At 47.3% G+C, this 16,582-nt stretch overlaps 1 protein-coding gene and 1 pseudogene across 2 annotated transcripts in view; one reads left to right on the plus strand and one right to left on the minus strand.

Moving 5' to 3' along the window:
• LOC143986879 (uncharacterized) overlaps positions 1 to 16,582 on the minus strand; it is a 1,041,669-nt gene that overhangs the window by 375,788 nt on the left and 649,299 nt on the right. The window lies entirely within an intron of this gene.
• LOC143989909 (uncharacterized) overlaps positions 1 to 16,582 on the plus strand; it is a 123,623-nt pseudogene that overhangs the window by 104,679 nt on the left and 2,362 nt on the right. The gene's annotated exons all lie outside the window — the stretch shown is intronic.

Below are 16,582 nucleotides of genomic sequence, written 5' to 3' on the forward strand. Positions count from 1 at the left end.
CAGAACTTTAAACATGGCCTGGCCAGACTGGTGTTAGGGCTTACCTACACAATTAACCCTCAGTACCGTAGGGTCATGAGGCAAAAACTAAATTTACAATGTGTGTGACATTTTATCCCAAATGTCATCCACTACACCAGTTTTTTGTTTTTGAGTAAAATATTTCTACCCTACTTGGTGGGAGTGGAGATGACCCCATCTATAAGGATATACAGTACATACACACACAGCACAAGGCCATGTTCACATGACAAAATGTTTCTCAGGGCTGCAGTTCCTCTGATCTCCACAAGGTGGTGAGCTCACTTCTGCCCACACAGGAAGTCTCTATGGAAGACAGGAAGTGATGTCATGGTACAGACAGGAAGTTCCGGTGAGAGGTGAGTCGGGAGGAAGTAGAGAGGAGAGATTGCTGGAAGTGGCAGCAGAGGAGGTAATAAGATCTTATTTTCTTTTTACACCCAGTAACCCCCCCGTCATGTCCGTCCTCTTCCTCCATAGTCACTGTGATGTCTTTTATCTCCAGCAGATGATGATACACACATATATAGTGTGGGAACCTAGATTAACCCCTTCAGGGGCAGAACATTTCCTCACTTACAGGGTTGGAACATTCTCCTCATTTTGGAGATGTGTCACCTTTCCCACCAATCACCTTCTGCCACTTTTGTTTTTATTCAATGCTCTTAGGATGTGGGAGGACCTTTTTCATTATCACAAGCTAAACAGGACTGTTGGTCCTGCGTTGTGTGTAATGATGCCAGAATTCCTTTTACCTACTGTACGTAGTGGGGATCCTGTGTGGGCAAATTATACCTCAGCCTGAAATGGAGCTGAATGGTGAGGTGAGGAGGTTTCTAGGAATATCATTTGATTTTACTATTTGTGTTCAGATCTAGAGTTTTCCTCCTGTGAAGTCTGGAGATCATATGACATCACATTGCCTCCACCTCCCTCCCTGATAGAATAGAGAAATACAAAGAAGATTCTAGAAGTCACCAGAGAGATGATGGAGGAGAGGTGAGGAGGATTCTGGGAATTCTGGGACATTATCCAGTAACAGACAAGGGATGTGTCTGGATGGTGACTGTATCATTGTGTGTGTCAGGTTCCTATAAGGTGTCAGGATGTCACTGTCTATTTCTCCATGGAGGAGTGGGAGTATTTAGAAGGACACAAGGATCTCTACAAGGACGTCATGATGGACAATCAGCCGCCCCTCACATCACCGGGTAAGAGGAGACTTTATTGTAAAGGAGAGAGCAGTACGGAGGCTCCACCTAGATCCCCCATCATCTGATAAACACATAGAAACAATGTATTCAGTCAGTGTGTGTGTTTCCTACAGATGGATCCAGTAATGGGAACCCACCAGAGAGATATCCCCGTCCTCTGTATTCCCGGGATTCCACACAGGAAGATCACACCATCCCCCACCATCATCAGGTAGATAAGGAACAATCACTGATAGTATCATTAGGATCTGTACATTATCTGCATTGTTACCATTGATGTCATTTTATTCTATATTCAGAGTGGAAACCTGAGAGATTCTAACATTGAGGTTAAAGAAGAGATAAAAGAGGAGGATGATGAGGATGGGGTGATGGAGGAGTCAGAGTCTCTAAAAGAACACAAAGATCTGTACCAGGACACCATGGTGGAGTCATCCAGCTACAGAAACCCACCAGAGAGATGTCCCCGTCCTCTGTATTCCCGGGATTCCACACAGGAAGGTCACACCATCCCCCACCATCATCAGGTAGATGATTGACAATTCTTATTAGTTCTGATTTATACACAACATGTTTGTTACAATTAATGTTTTATTATATATTCAGGGTGGACACCTTAAAGATTATATTATTGATGTTAAAGAAGAGTATAAAGAGGAGGATGAGGAGTATGGAGTGATGGGGGAGTTTTTAGAAGGACACAAGGATATGATGGAGCCACCTAATACCAGGAACCCACCAGAGAGATGTCCCCGTCCTCTGTATTCCCGGGATTCCACACAGGAAGGTCACACCACCCCCCACTGTTACAAGGTTGGTGGGACAGAGCATCTAGAACATGGACTTGTGGTGACACTGTGTGAATTTTTTATGTGATGTCACAAGGTTAAAACTTATGTCTTACAGATGTTATTTTTGATCATTCTCTTGGTTTAGGTTGACGATCTGATAGTTACAAAAGTTGAGTATAAAGAAGAAGAAGAGAGGTATGTGAGGGATGATCAGCAGTCTATGGAGGAGGAAAGAATAACGGAGACATTTATAGAGGAGGACACTCCTACAGAGATCAGCACAGGTGGGTCATTAAAATATTACTAAACCCACAACAGTAAAATCAGTCTGTATATGCAGTAAAGCATGCTTGTTATGCTCACTGTGGAAACTAAGGGGTTAATCCAATGCATTGTGTAAAAAGGCTGTTTGATTCTGTCTTCACTGATCCTCCCCTTCTTCCAAGGTCCCCAATCCATCTGCTGATAGCACAGAGCCTTGGGGGCACTCTGCACGTGCTCAGTTTGGTGTGTATTGCTGGAGATTTTTTGGGAGAGTGCATGTGATCGGCACTGTCCAGACATAAGGTCAGCAGTCTTGCAGGACAGTCAGAGGAGAAGGAAAACTCCTCCTACGAGCTTTAACCAGTGCTTGACTGGACACTGATAGAAGTCACAAGACTGCTATATACTGCTGGTGAGAAAATGTATTTAGCGGTTTATATTTACTAAGATAATTGCATGTCTGTGTACCGTGGGAGGTCAGATATAGTGAATGCAGGGTCCTGGGGAGACAAGATTTAGTGAATGCAGGCTCCTGGGGAAACCATATATAGTGAATGCAGGCTCCTGGGGAGACCAGATATAGTGAATGCAGGCTCCGGGGGAGACCAGATATAGTGAATGCAGGCTCCGGGGGAGACCAGATATAGTGAATGCAGGCTCCGGGGGAGACCAGATATAGTGAATGCAGGCTCCTGGGGAGAGCAGATATACGACTGCAGGCTCCTGGGGAGAGCAGATGTAGTGACTGCACGCTCCTGAGGAGAGCAGATGTAGTGACTGCAGGCTCCTGAGGAGAGCAGATGTAGTGACTGCAGGCTCCTGATTAGAGCAGATGTAGTGACTTCAGGCTCCTGATGAGAGCAGATGTAGTGACTTCAGGCTCCTGATTAGAGCAGATGTAGTGACTTCAGGCTCCTGATTAGAGCAGATGTAGTGACTGCAGGCTCCTGAGGACAGCAGATGTAGTGACTGCAGGCTCCTGAGGAGAGCAGATGTAGTGACTTCAGGCTCCTGATGAGAGCAGATGTAGTGACTGCAGGCTCCTGAGGAGAGCAGATGTAGTGACTGCAGGCTCCTGAGGAGAGCAGATGTAGTGACTGCAGGCTCCTGAGGAGAGCAGATGTAGTGACTGCAGGCTCCTGGGGAGAGCAGATGTAGTGACTGCAGGCTCCTGGGGAGACCAGATATAGTGAATGCAGGCTCATGGGTTTTAGTAAAACATGCTGTAGGGGAAAGGATCCCTACTAAAGAAGGTATAATGTGCCCTCAAATGGTAATATAATCATAAAAAAGTTGCGTTATTGAGGACTATATTAAAATTAGAAAATAGAAAAAAAGGTAACACATACATGTCATAAAAACACCTCCACCCATCACTAAAATAACAAAACCATGTGGATGCACTTCAGTCAATGGATAGTGGTGTTTGGTGCACTTTAATTTGAGTACTCACTACACAGACTCACTACACAGACTCACTACACAGACACACTCCACTGATACACTACAATATACTGTAGTAAAACTGTATTGACGCACTGCAATATACTGCACTGAAATATACTGCGTTAAACGCGCACTAACGCACTGAAATATACTGCGTTAAACGTGTACTAACGCACTGAAATATACTGCGGTAAACAGGCACCAGTGCACTTAAATATACTGAATTAAACGCGCACTAACGAACTGCAATATAGTGCGGTAAACATGCACCAAGGCACTGAAATATATTGCTTCAAATGTGCATCAATGCACAGCAATAGTAGCTGTAAACATGCACCAACACACTGAAATATACTACATTAACCACTTTCAGACCGGACCATTTTGCTGGTAAATGACCAGAGGTCTTTTTACACTTTGGCACTGCGCTGCTTTAACTGGTAATTGCGCGGTCATGCAATGTTGTACCCAAACAAAATTTGCGTCCTTTTCTTCCCACAAATAGAGCTTTCTTTTGATGGTATTTGATTGCCTCTGCGATTTTTATTTTTTGCGATATAAACGTAAAAAGACCGCAAATTTTGAAAAAAAATGATATTTTCTACTTTTTGTTATTAGAAAAATCCAATAAACTCAATTTTAGTCATACATTTAGGCCAAAATGTATTCAGCCACATGTCTTTGGTAAAAAAAAAAGTCAATAATTGTATATTTATTGGTTTGCGCAAAAGTTGTCACATCTACAAACTAAGGTACGTTTTCTGGAATTTACGCAGCTTTTAGTTTACGACTGCCTATCTCATTTCTTGAGGTGCTAAAATGGCAGGGCAGTACAAAACCCCCCCAAATGACCCCATTTTGGAAAGTAGACCCCCTAAGGAAATTGATAAGAGGCATGTTGAGCCCATTGAATATTTTATTTTTTTGCCTCAAGCGATTGAATAATGACAAAAAAAAAATATATATTTTTTTTTACACAAAGTTGTCACTAAATGATATATTGCTCACACATGCTATGGGCGTATGTGAAATGACACCCCAAAATAAATTCTGCTGCTTCTCCTGAGTACGGGGATACCACATATGTGGGACTTTTTGGGAGCCTAGCCGCGTACGGGGCCCCGAAAACCAAGCACCGCCTTCAGGCTTTCTAAGGGCGTAAATTTTTCAGTTCACTTCTCACTACCTATTACAATTTTGAAGGCCATAAAATGCCAAGATGGCACAAAACCCCCACAAATGACCCCATTTTAGAAAGTAGACACCCCAAGCTATTTGCTGAGAGGCATGTTGAGTTCATGGAATATTTTATATTTTGCCACAAGTTGCGGGAAAATTACAAACTTTTTTTTTTTTTATTTTTTTTTTTTTTTTCACAAAGTTGTCACTAAATTGCTCATGCATGCCATGGGCATATGTGAAATGACACCCCAAAATAAATTCTGCTGCTTCTCCTGAGTACGGGGATACCACATATGTGGGACTTTTTGGCAGCCTAGCCGCATACGGGGCCCCGAAAACCAAGCACCGCCTTCAGGCTTTCTAAGGGCGTAAATTTTTGAGTTCACTTCTCACTACCTATTACAGTTTTGAAGGCCATAAAATGCCAAGATGGCACAAAACCCCCACAAATGACCCCATTTTAGAAAGTAGACACCCCAAGCTATTTGCTGAGAGGCATGTTGAGTCCATGGAATATTTTATATTTTGCCACAAGTTGCGGGAAAATTACAAACTTTTTTTTTTTTTTTTTTTTCACAAAGTTGTCACTAAATGATATATTGCTCACGCATGCCATGGGCATATGTGAAATGACACCCCAAAATAAATTCTGCTGCTTCTCCTGAGTACGGGGATACCACATATGTGGGACTTTTTGGGAGCCTAGCCGCGTACGGGGCCCCGAAAACCAAGCACCGCCTTCAGGCTTTCTAAGGGCGTTACAGTTTTGAAGGCCATAAAATGCCAAGATGGCACAAACCCCCCCCAAATGACCCCATTTTAGAAAGTAGACACCCCTAAATTTAGGGGTACGCTAGTGAGACTAGATAATAAATGGCGGGTGCCCTGAAACTATAAAAAAATAACTAACCAACCAGCGTCACCTGTAACAGTTATATGGTGATCACTGGTGAAAGGGTTAACTAGGGGGCAATCAGGGGGCTTTATGCGGTAGTATATGGGGGTCCCTGGCGCTATAAAAAGCTGCGGCGAACCTAAATACCTACCTGCCTAACTAGCGTCACCTGTGACACTAATACAGCGATCAGAAAAACGATCGCTTATTAGGCTGGGTTCACACTGGAGCGATGCGGGAACGCCACAAATGCGCGGCGGGTTCCCGCATCGCATGCCTCCCGGCGGCAGTTCACACTGCCCTATGCGAACTGCTGGGAGTGTCAGTGAAATGTTACTGACACCCCCAGATCAGTTCGCATATCGCAGTGCGATCTGCAAACTCGGATCGCATGGTGTGAACACCCATGCGATCCGATTCTGCTGCGGGCCAAAAAAAGGGTCCCGTGCGAATTTGCGGCGGGTGCGGCGGGTGCGGCGGGTGCGGCGAATGGCTGAACTCGAATCGCACAGAGATCGGATGTGATTTGCACTGCAGTGCGGTGCGAATCACATCCGTTCTCATAAACCGCTGCAATGTGAACCCAGCCTTAGTGACACTGGCGACGGGGGGTGATCACGGGGTTAAACCTTTATTGGGGGGGTTAGGGGGGTACCTTAGAACTAAAGGGGGCTAACCCTAACTGCCCTAACAGTTATTAGTCACAAATGACACCCGCCGGGTGATCAGGGGGTTAAACCTTTATTAGGTAATAAATGGCGGGTGCCCTGAAACTATAAAAAAATAACTAACCAACCAGCGTCACCTGTAACAGTTATATGGTGATCACAGGTGAAAGGGTTAACTAGGGGGCAATCAGGGGGCTTTATGCGGTAGTATATGGGGGTCCCTGGCGCTATAAAAAGCTGCGGCGAACCTAAATACCTACCTGCCTAACTAGCGTCACCTGTGACACTAATACGGCGATCAGAAAAATGATCGCTTATTAGGCTGGGTTCACACTGGAGCGATGCGGAAACGCCGCGAATCCGCGGCGGGTTCCCGCATCGCATGCCTCCCGGCGGCAGTTCACACTGCCCTATGCGAACTGCTGGGAGTGTCAGTGAAATGTTACTGACACCCCCAGATCAGTTCGCATATCGCAGTGCGATCTGCAAACTCTGATCGCATGGTGTGAACACCCATGCGATCCGATTCTGCTGCGGGCCAAAAAAAGGGTCCCGTGCGAATTTGCGGCGGGTGCGGCGGGTGCGGCGAATGGCTGAACTCGAATCGCACAGAGATCGGATGTGATTTGCACTGCAGTGCGGTGCGAATCACATTCGTTCTCATAAACCGCTGCAATGTGAACCCAGCCTTAGTGACACTGGCGACGGGGGTGATCACGGGGTTAAACCTTTATTGGGGGGGTTAGGGGGGTACATTAGAACTAAAGGGGGCTAACTCTAACTGCCCTAACAGTTATTACAGTCACAAATGACACCAATGCAAAAAAAAAAAAAAAATGACATTGGTGTCACTGTGACTGGGGGGCAGGGGTAATTGGGGGGGTGATCGGGGGGTAAAGGGGGGGTGTGAGTGTGCCTGGCATGTTCTACTGTGTGTGTAGAGTGTTGGTGCAACTCACCGATCCGCTCTCCTCCGTGTCGGAACGAAAAATACCGACACGGAGGAGAGAATACATCACTTCCTCTCCTGTGTTTACATTACAGGAGAGGAAGTGATGTCACGGGGGATTTCTATTCGTCGGGAGCGATCGCGAGGGGGTGGCCATGAATGAATGGCCGCCCCCTCATCCCGGATCGCTCTCGAAGGAATGCCGACCGCCGCAGGCACCGGGGGGGGGCCCGATCGGGCCCCCCACCCGCGGGCAGGCAGGGACTTATATATACGCCCATATGCCTGCCCGTGCCATTCTGCCGACGTATATCGTCGTGCGGCGGTCGGCAAGTGGTTAAGCATGCACTAACACACTGACATATACTGTGGTAAACATGCACTAATGCACTGTAATATACTGCGGTAAATGTGCAATAACACACTGAAATATACTGCGTTAAACATGCAGTAACGCACTGCAATATACTGCAGTAAATGTGCACCAGCGCATTGAAATATATTGCTTGAAATGTGCATCAACGCACTGCAATATACTGCTGTAAATGTGCACCAATGCACTTAAATATACTGCGTTAAACATGCACTAACGCACTGCATAATACTGCGGTAAGCATGCACCAGCGCACTGAAATATACTGCCTTAAATGTGCACTAGCGCACTAAAATATAGCGCAGGAAAACCTGCCCTGACAAAATAAATTGGCACTAAAGTAAAAATGAATGGTCACTACACTCACACTGAACTATCACTAGAGTCACACTAAACTGACACTGACAATAGAATCACAATAGCACACTAACTTGCTACTAGCACTGAACAGAGCCCTGTTATATCTCTCTCTATGCCATTATCACACTGCAAATAGCCGCTCTGGGAATTTAATTTTTATAGTGTGGGGTGGCACTAAGAGCAATGAGCCGTGATTGGAGATAGTCATCATAACAGTGTCCAATCATGGCTCTCACAGTACTAGGTGCTTTCATTGCACCAGCCAATCAGGACTTCCAATGCACTGGTGCAGTGGCGAAGTTCATTATGGTCGTTCAGCGGGCTGAACAAACAGTGAACACCCTGACAATTTGGATGTTCACCACACTGCCAATGTTTGGCCCAAACTCATGCTAGAGTCGAACCGTTCGGCCAACACTAATCTAGATCACCCAACCACAGCATGGCAAGCTCTCAGCTGATGAAGTAAATAGGAGGGGATCTAGATGTGATGTTACGGCTAGTAACAGATCCTGGATAAGGACATCATCTGTTGAAGTCCAGGTAAGGATCTATTGATGCAGAGTATGTTCAAATGGTTGTTGGAAATAACTTGCTGTAATAATAAATCAGTGTGGATGTAAGCTGCCTTATTCCATGGATAATGACCATGTCAGTATAGTCCTCCACCGCACAATAGGATCTTCAGTGTGTGCACATCACACACCATCCACACATGTATGACGCTAGTGAGACCGATCTAAGAGCAATCTGTGGCCAACAGAGCCATGTATGGCCACAGGCAGTAGTTCTATAGCATCTGGGGGGAGAACTCAGTGAAGGAGCTGATCTCCTCTGACATGTGAGATCTTGCCCGACCAACATTCAGAGCAGAACATGTACAAATATATAAGGGGTCCATATAATGAACTTGGTGTTGAGTTATTCACTTTACAGTCAACAAAGAGGACAAGGGGACACTCTTTACGTCTAGAGGAAAAGAGATTTAATCTCCAAATACGGAAAGGTTTTTTCACAGTAAGAGCTGTGAAAATATGGAATAGACTCCCTGCAGAGGTGGTTCTGGCCAGCTCAGTGGATTGCTTTAAGAAGGGCCTGGATTATTTCCTAAGTGTACATAATATAACTGGGTACTGACATTTATAGGTAAAGTTGATCCGGGGAAAATCGGATTGCCTCTCGGGGGATCAGGAAGGAATTTTTTTCTCCTGCTTTAGCAAATTGGATCATGCTCTGCTGGGGTTTTTTGCCTTCCTCTGGATCAACTGTGGGTATAGAATTGGGTATATGGGATTGTATGATATTATTATTATTATTATTATTATTTTTTTTTTGTGGTTGAACTGGATGGACTTGTGTCTTTTTTCAACCTGATTAACTATGTAACATAAGCTGCCGTCTTTAGACAGGCATAGCTGACACCCCCATAATTGGCACTATGTAAGTTCAGCAGTAGAGATAAAGAGCCCCGAGTTACAATGTACTCCAGGGGAAGTACAAACTCACTGTTAGCCAGATGTTCAACAATAGACTGCTCGCTATAGGATGAGGTTGTAGATTGTGAGGCAGAGGCCAGCTGAAAGCAGTTTCATGATTGGAGTAATGGATCTGTCTTCCTAGTTGTTAGATTCTGATACTATATAGTCCTATCTGTTGTATCTTATACAATATGTTGTACATTACATAGTCCTGACTAGTGATGGCCGAACGGTTCGCCCGGCGGTCGTTTCGCGGCGAATTTCCGACTTTCGCCGTCCGCGGGTTCGAACGCCTTTTTCCGTCGTTCGCCCCGGCGGACTTACGTGTTTAATGTATACAAGAACTTTAACCTTTCGTGACACGTTTATCATGTGTTACAGGACAACCAATTGAGACATGACAGCTCATGGACACTTGGACATTCCCCCTAACCTATAAATACACCCGATCCGGTGGCCATTTTACATTCTTTCTTCTGTCACTGTAGGGAAAGGATCCTGTGTGGAGTAGGGACAGAGAAAACGCTAGCTATTTGGTACACAAAAGTTCTTTTCAGGACTGGTATAGGTGTTAGGTCAGCAGCCTGAGTTTCTTTTGTCAGTTTAGATAAAGGGACAGAGCGCTGTATGCTGCTATTTTAGGGACAGCTCAGCCAGATTAGTCTTTCTTCATCATCATCATCATCATCATCATTAGCTGTTACTATCAGGTCCACAAAAGAGCTGTTCCAGCTAATCGTTCCAGCCTACTCTTTTTTGCCAATTTGTATAGGGACAGGCAGGAAGCAGTGTGTCAGGCAGTGAGGATAATTTTAAAGACTTGCTGTTACTATTAGTTCCACAAAGGTTCTTTTCAGGACTGGTATCAGTGGTACGGTAATAGGCTTGTACACGTATAATATTCTTTCTTCCAAATATAGAAAGAATATTATACTTGACTGCTGCCCTTCTGCTGCAGTCTGCTAATCATTCACAACTCACTTGTTCCACAAAGCTCTTTATCAGGACTGGTAACTTGGTCTGTCTAGGGTGCTACGGTACATAGGCTTGGGTGCGGTACAGTCTGCTGTTCTGTAAGGACCGCTATCGGTCCACAATAGATAGGGTTGCCGTGCACTACTGCTGACCGCTGCCCTATACTGCAGCAGTCCTTCAGCGGTATAGGGACTGACGCACAGTCTGCTAAACACTAATACACAACCTGCTTGGTCCACAAAAGTTCTTATAAGGACTGGTAACTTGGTATAGGGTGCTACGGTACATAGGCCTGAGTGCGTTACAGTCTGCTGTTCTGTAAGGACCGCTATCGGTCCACAATACATAGGGTTGACGTGCACTACTGCTGACCGCTGCCCTATACTGCAGCAGTCCTTCAGCGGTATAGGGACTGACGCACAGTCTGCTAAACACTAACACACAACCTGCTTGGTCCACAAAAGTTCTTATAAGGACTGGTAACTTGGTATAGGGTGCTACGGTACATAGGCCTGAGTGCAGTACAGTCTGCTGTTCTGTAAGGACCGCTATCGGTCCACAATACATAGGGTTGCCGTGCACTACTGCTGACCGCTGCCCTATACTGCAGCAGTCCTTCATTGGTATAGGGACTGACGTACAGTCTGCTAATCACTAACACACAACCTGCTTGGTCCACAAAAGTTCTTATAAGGACTGGTAACTTGGTATAGGGTGCTACGGTACATAGGCCTGAGTGCGTTACAGTCTGCTGTTCTGTAAGGACCGCTATCGGTCCACAATACATAGGGTTGCCGTGCACTACTGCTGACCGCTGCCCTATACTGCAGCAGTCCTTCATTGGTATAGGGACTGACGTACAGTCTGCTAATCACTAACACACAACCTGCTTGGTCCACAAAAGTTCTTATAAGGACTGGTAACTTGGTATAGGGTGCTACGGTACATAGGCCTGAGTGCGTTACAGTCTGCTGTTCTGTAAGGACCGCTATCGGTCCACAATACATAGGGTTGCCGTGCACTACTGCTGACCGCTGCCCTATACTGCAGCAGTCCTTCATTGGTATAGGGACTGACGTACAGTCTGCTAATCACTAACACACAACCTGCTTGGTCCACAAAAGTTCTTATAAGGACTGGTAACTTGGTATAGGGTGCTACGGTACATAGGCCTGAGTGCGTTACAGTCTGCTGTTCTGTAAGGACCGCTATCGGTCCACAATACATAGGGTTGCCGTGCACTACTGCTGACCGCTGCCCTATACTGCAGCAGTCCTTCATTGGTATAGGGACTGACGTACAGTCTGCTAATCACTAACACACAACCTGCTTGGTCCACAAAAGTTCTTATAAGGACTGGTAACTTGGTATAGGGTGCTACGGTACATAGGCCTGAGTGCGTTACAGTCTGCTGTTCTGTAAGGACCGCTATCGGTCCACAATACATAGGGTTGCCGTGCACTACTGCTGACCGCTGCCCTATACTGCAGCAGTCCTTCATTGGTATAGGGACTGACGTACAGTCTGCTAATCACTAACACACAACCTGCTTGGTCCACAAAAGTTCTTATAAGGACTGGTAACTTGGTATAGGGTGCTACGGTACATAGGCCTGAGTGCGTTACAGTCTGCTGTTCTGTAAGGACCGCTATCGGTCCACAATACATAGGGTTGCCGTGCACTACTGCTGACCGCTGCCCTATACTGCAGCAGTCCTTCAGCGGTATAGGGACTGACGCACAGTCTGCTAAACACTAACACACAACCTGCTTGGTCCACAAAAGTTCTTATAAGGACTGGTAACTTGGTATAGGGTGCTACGGTACATAGGCCTGAGTGCGTTACAGTCTGCTGTTCTGTAAGGACCGCTATCGGTCCACAATACATAGGGTTGCCGTGCACTACTGCTGACCGCTGCCCTATACTGCAGCAGTCCTTCATTGGTATAGGGACTGACGTACAGTCTGCTAATCACTAACACACAACCTGCTTGGTCCACAAAAGTTCTTATAAGGACTGGTAACTTGGTATAGGGTGCTACGGTACATAGGCCTGAGTGCGTTACAGTCTGCTGTTCTGTAAGGACCGCTATCGGTCCACAATACATAGGGTTGCCGTGCACTACTGCTGACCGCTGCCCTATACTGCAGCAGTCCTTCATTGGTATAGGGACTGACGTACAGTCTGCTAATCACTAACACACAACCTGCTTGGTCCACAAAAGTTTTTATAAGGACTGGTAACTTGGTATAGGGTGCTACGGTACATAGGCCTGAGTGCAGTACAGTCTGCTGTTCTGTAAGGACCGCTATCGGTCCACAATACATAGGGTTGCCGTGCACTACTGCTGACCGCTGCCCTATACTGCAGCAGTCCTTCATTGGTATAGGGACTGACGTACAGTCTGCTAATCACTAACACACAACCTGCTTGGTCCACAAAAGTTCTTATAAGGACTGGTAACTTGGTATAGGGTGCTACGGTACATAGGCCTGAGTGCAGTACAGTCTGCTGTTCTGTAAGGACCGCTATCGGTCCACAATACATAGGGTTGACGTGCACTACTGCTGACCGCTGCCCTATACTGCAGCAGTCCTTCATTGGTATAGGGACTGACGTACAGTCTGCTAATCACTAACACACAACCTGCTTGGTCCACAAAAGTTCTTATAAGGACTGGTAACTTGGTATAGGGTGCTACGGTACATAGGCCTGAGTGCGTTACAGTCTGCTGTTCTGTAAGGACCGCTATCGGTCCACAATACATAGGGTTGCCGTGCACTACTGCTGACCGCTGCCCTATACTGCAGCAGTCCTTCAGCGGTATAGGGACTGACGCACAGTCTGCTAAACACTAACACACAACCTGCTTGGTCCACAAAAGTTCTTATAAGGACTGGTAACTTGGTATAGGGTGCTACGGTACATAGGCCTGAGTGCGTTACAGTCTGCTGTTCTGTAAGGACCGCTATCGGTCCACAATACATAGGGTTGCCGTGCACTACTGCTGACCGCTGCCCTATACTGCAGCAGTCCTTCATTGGTATAGGGACTGACGTACAGTCTGCTAATCACTAACACACAACCTGCTTGGTCCACAAAAGTTCTTATAAGGACTGGTAACTTGGTATAGGGTGCTACGGTACATAGGCCTGAGTGCGTTACAGTCTGCTGTTCTGTAAGGACCGCTATCGGTCCACAATACATAGGGTTGCCGTGCACTACTGCTGACCGCTGCCCTATACTGCAGCAGTCCTTCATTGGTATAGGGACTGACGTACAGTCTGCTAATCACTAACACACAACCTGCTTGGTCCACAAAAGTTCTTATAAGGACTGGTAACTTGGTATAGGGTGCTACGGTACATAGGCCTGAGTGCGTTACAGTCTGCTGTTCTGTAAGGACCGCTATCGGTCCACAATACATAGGGTTGCCGTGCACTACTGCTGACCGCTGCCCTATACTGCAGCAGTCCTTCAGCGGTATAGGGACTAAGAGTTTTGTCACAGGGTGATTTAAAAAATGACAGGCAGAGGAAGAGGCAGGCCCTTCCGCAGGGGTGGTAGGGGTAGGGCAGGAGCAACAGCCTTGAGCCAAAGTGGGAAGTTGCAGAAGGTGCGTTCAATTACTTTAAAGGACGCACCAGACTTGGTTGAGTGGCTCACTCAGCCTTATTCTTCTGCACCCTCCTCATCCTCTCGATCTGCACCCTCTTCTTCACTCTCTGCTATGTGCACCCCCAAAGACACTACCACCAACAACACCACCACCACCACATACCTTCCGCTTGAGTGCAAATGGGGGCCTTCATGCTCCAGTGTTTTAATAGGGACCCCCGTATAAAAAGCATGAGGGTCAAGGACCAGTACTGGGTGGCAACGTACTTAGATCCCCGGTACAAACACAAAATGGCGGAAATGTTACCGCCGTCGCAGAGGGCTGTCAGAATGCAGCACTTCCAGGCCTTGCTTCGAGAAATGCTGCATTCTGCTTTTGCGTGCGCTGGCAGAGGAGCAATTCCCACTCCCAGAGAAGGATTTGCGGGTACCAATCCAACAGCGCCTGCAAGAAGAGGCCGGTTTGAAGATGTGTTGGTGACTTCGGATATGAGGTCATTCTTTCAGCCGACCCATCGACAGGTGTCATCCGGATCCAGCATCAGGGAACGCCTAGACCGTCAGGTGTCCGACTACATTGGGTTAACGGCCGATGTGGACGCTCTGAGGAGTGATGAACCCCTAGACTACTGGGTGGGCAGGCTTGACCTCTGGCCAGAGCTTGCCCAATTTGCAATCGAACTGTTGGCTTGCCCCTCATCCAGTGTCCTGTCCGAAAGGACGTTCAGCGCAGCAGGGGGGATTGTGACCGATAAGCGTACTCGCCTAGCTCACGACAGTGTTAACTACCTCACATTTCTAAAAATGAATGAGGCATGGATCTCGGAGGAATTCAACACATGTGATCAGTAGACCATGTATATGTCTATAAACAATTTTTGGAATCAAGCACACAGACCTTCTTAATTCATTTGGCTCACTTCCCTGACCCAAAAAAGCACACCGTACTATATGCCCCTACCCTCCTCTTTGAAGAGGTTGAGCGGTGTCATATTTCTACTGGGGCTGCTTATTATGAGGGGTTCCCACCATCCCTGTGCTGTGCTGACTTCCTCCTGGGTGTTCTTATTATGAGGGGCTCCCACCATCCCTGTGCTGTGCTGACTTCCTCCTGGGGGTTCTTATTATGAGGGGCTCCCACCATCCCTGTGCTGTGCTGACTTCCTCCTGGGGGTTCTTATTATGAGGGGATCACACCATCCCTGTGCTGTGCTGACTTCCTCCTGGGGCTGCTTACGGTGCTGCTGTCAGCGCTGTATGTCACGGAGCTGCTGTCAGCGCTGTATGTCACGGAGCTGCTGTCAGCGCTGTATGTCACGGAGCTGCTGTCAGCGCTGTATGTCACGGAGCTGCTGTCAGCGCTGTATGTCACGGAGCTGCTGTCAGCGCTGTATGTCACGGAGCTGCTGTCAGCGCTGTATGTCACGGAGCTGCTGTCAGCGCTGTATGTCACGGAGCTGCTGTCAGCGCTGTATGTCACGGTGCTGCTGTCAGCGCTGTATGTCACGGAGCTGCTGTCAGCGCTGTATGTCACGGAGCTGCTGTCAGTGCTGTATGTCACGGAGCTGCTGTCAGCGCTGTATGTCACGGAGCTGCTGTCAGCGCTGTATGTCACGGAGCTGCTGTCAGCGCTGTATGTCACGGTGCTGCTGTCAGCGCTGTATGTCACGGAGCTGCTGTCAGCGCTGTATGTCACGGAGCTGCTGTCAGTGCTGTATGTCACGGAGCTGCTGTCAGCGCTGTATGTCACGGAGCTGCTGTCAGCGCTGTATGTCACGGAGCTGCTGTCAGCGCTGTATGTCACGGTGCTGCTGTCAGCGCTGTATGTCACGGAGCTGCTGTCAGCGCTGTATGTCACGGAGCTGCTGTCAGCGCTGTATGTCACGGAGCTGCTGTCAGCGCTGTATGTCACGGAGCTGCTGTCAGCGCTGTATGTCACGGAGCTGCTGTCAGCGCTGTATGTCACGGTGCTGATGTCAGTGCTCTGTATTACGGTGCTGCTGTCAGTGCTCTGTATCTCCTGCACCCTCTTGTTTGCCTACCCTGGTCCCTGACCTTCCCTCTCCTCCATTGCCTTCATTAGCTCCATAGTCCTGAATTGTCAGAACAATTTCCCAAATAAAAAAAAAATGCTTGTAGTTATCGATCCCAAATTCACCTCATACATGTATTATGCTATTGTCCAGGTGGTGGGACTACGTGCTACCCCCTAATAATTACCCCGTGGCCGCAAATTCGACCTAAAGGTTTGCGAAATTCGCCTCCCATTGAAGTCAATGGAGCCCGCGGCGAACGGTCGTTTTCGCGAACGTTTGTGCCCGTTCGCGTTTCGCGTTCGCGAAACGTCC

Source organism: Lithobates pipiens, unplaced genomic scaffold (genome assembly GCF_037356315.1).
Source record: "Lithobates pipiens isolate NorthernLeopardFrog02 unplaced genomic scaffold, aLitPip1_a1.2 Scaffold_18, whole genome shotgun sequence".
Taxonomy (NCBI): Eukaryota; Metazoa; Chordata; class Amphibia; order Anura; family Ranidae; genus Lithobates; species Lithobates pipiens.